The 2,044-nt window shown below is 40.5% G+C and overlaps 1 long non-coding RNA gene across 1 annotated transcript in view; it reads left to right on the forward strand.

Annotated features, from left to right (window-relative positions):
* LOC105545452 overlaps nucleotides 1-467 on the forward strand; it is a 15,429-nt gene extending 14,962 nt beyond the window's left edge. The window contains exon 2 of the long non-coding RNA XR_001006923.1: nucleotides 122-467. This is a non-coding gene — a long non-coding RNA (uncharacterized LOC105545452). The remainder of the gene's footprint in view (nucleotides 1-121) is intronic.
* The last annotated feature ends 1,577 nt before the right edge of the window (nucleotides 468-2,044 follow it).

Consider the following 2,044-nt stretch of genomic DNA (forward strand, 5'->3'; position numbering starts at 1 on the left):
AGGCAAAGCTTCTTGAGGCCCTGCAGTTAGTAAACGGTAGAGCTGGGATTTGATCTTGCATGCTTTACCATATCACATCATACTGCCTCCTGCTACTACAGAACACCACGATGTTCATCAGATGATCACTGCCAGGACCAAGATGCTGCTAATGTATACTGGAACAGCCCCACAGTTTACCTGTGATTGGCATCCATCCTGACTGGTCTGTGCCTATGTTCTTACTTGTTATACATTTTAAATATCATCTCTGTCAACTTCCAGTGAAAAAGTTAGGGAGTCAAGATATGTCCTCAACCAGTGAGAGCAATTCCTGCTTTGAAAGCACTTTTGCACAAATAAAATGGAAATATATAAATAAATAAATTCCAAAAATGTAAAGCCATTATTTCAAATGATTTTAAATGGCCAAACTGAAAGTTTTGGCAGCTGGGTGACTTTATGGGAAAAAGAAATTGCTGATGAATCAGCAATTTGGTTAAAGTCCTTTGTCTGGGGAGTGAGAATCAATAAAATGGGAGGATCAGAAAAGAGCAATTTATAATCATTAGGTTTGCTGTAGGTCACATTTTGTTTCTGATGTATGGTATCAAGGGATGTTGGTGGTGAATTTAAGTGCTAGGCATAACCCTGGGTCCAAGCAAATGGTGGGCAAGTATAGGAAATAGGAGTTTGGCTCAGGCAGAATGAGTGAGAACTGAGGGGAGCCACTCTAGTAAGCATGAGTTCAATGAGGATGTCAAAGCAGGTCCAAGTATGGCCTGACTATCATAAGGCAAAGAAAACGAAAACAATTGAAGACATAGTAAATGCCTGCTGGAGTTTTAACAGAAACACAAGTTTTTCCCTTGGCCCTTTAACTCATGGGAGAGTCTTTTAGAAACAGCACAAGTGTGCTCTTTGTTTCTTCTTGTTTCTTCCTCCATCTTATTCTTCAGAATGTGGATACTGAACATGGTCCATCTTGGACCATGAAGTCAAATCTCTACAGAATGGACCAAGAAGATTGAGAGAACTTGATCTCTGCACCAAACCATGATGCACCACACTACCTTTAGATCTCTGATATGGACTTTGATTTGGGGGGAATAAATTTCTGTGCTACCTGAACCATTATTGTGTTGGTTGTTGATCACCTGCATCTGAACTTAATCATAACTAATAAATACCACTTACCATAGGTGAGGCTTACCAGGAAGCAGACTGCAATGAAGATTGGTATGAGGAACTATATTAGGGGGTGCCCTTGGAATCCACAATTGTGGAAGGGAAGGAGGCAGAATTGAACAGACGGAGAAGATGAGCTGTGATATAATCACAACAAAGGCCCCAGCTGACTACATGAAAAACTCTCATGCTGGCATGGTCATTGAGAGTTGTCCTGAGTAGGGGATAGGTAGCCAAGCCTTTATGTGCTCATGCTGACCAGTCATTCTGTGTGGGCTGCATCCAGGGAAGGGAGTGTGACTTTGGTTGAGGTAGATCTTTATATTCAAAGAACTTCCCAAAGAAGGATAACAGCTGAGGTCTTACAACAGGTTGGGGAACCTGTTCCTGGTAGTTGAACATGATGGCATGGCACAGCCCCCAGTCTACCACTTGTCCTTATTTTAAGATGATGTATTTTTGAGTTATTGATGGTTTAAAAGTGGTACTCAATCAGTTTTAATGCTTTCAGTTGCAAGTAACAGAACATCCAACTTAAAGGAAAGGGGCAAGCTTGCAGGAAAGGATCTTTAAGTCATCTACATTTGGGTATAAATGACAGCCACAGAATATTTACCCTCTTTTAGAAGTAATTTTATCAGTAGACCAAAGCTTTTAGCTAAAAACATAAATTTCAAACAATAGGACAGTCATTTTATAGGAACAAAATAAATAATTTCAAAGAGACTATTACTTTCTCAAAGACTAGACTGCAATTGTGAGCCCCTGAAGTATCCACAGATCCTGAGGAGTGCCCAACTGTCTTGACAAGGAAACAGAGAGTCAAGAAGTTTAGTGAGGTCAACAAGAATCCTGCAGCATCTCATCTTCCAGATCT

This window comes from Mandrillus leucophaeus, unplaced genomic scaffold (assembly GCF_000951045.1).
Source record: "Mandrillus leucophaeus isolate KB7577 unplaced genomic scaffold, Mleu.le_1.0 Scaffold329, whole genome shotgun sequence".
NCBI classification, from domain to species: Eukaryota; Metazoa; Chordata; class Mammalia; order Primates; family Cercopithecidae; genus Mandrillus; species Mandrillus leucophaeus.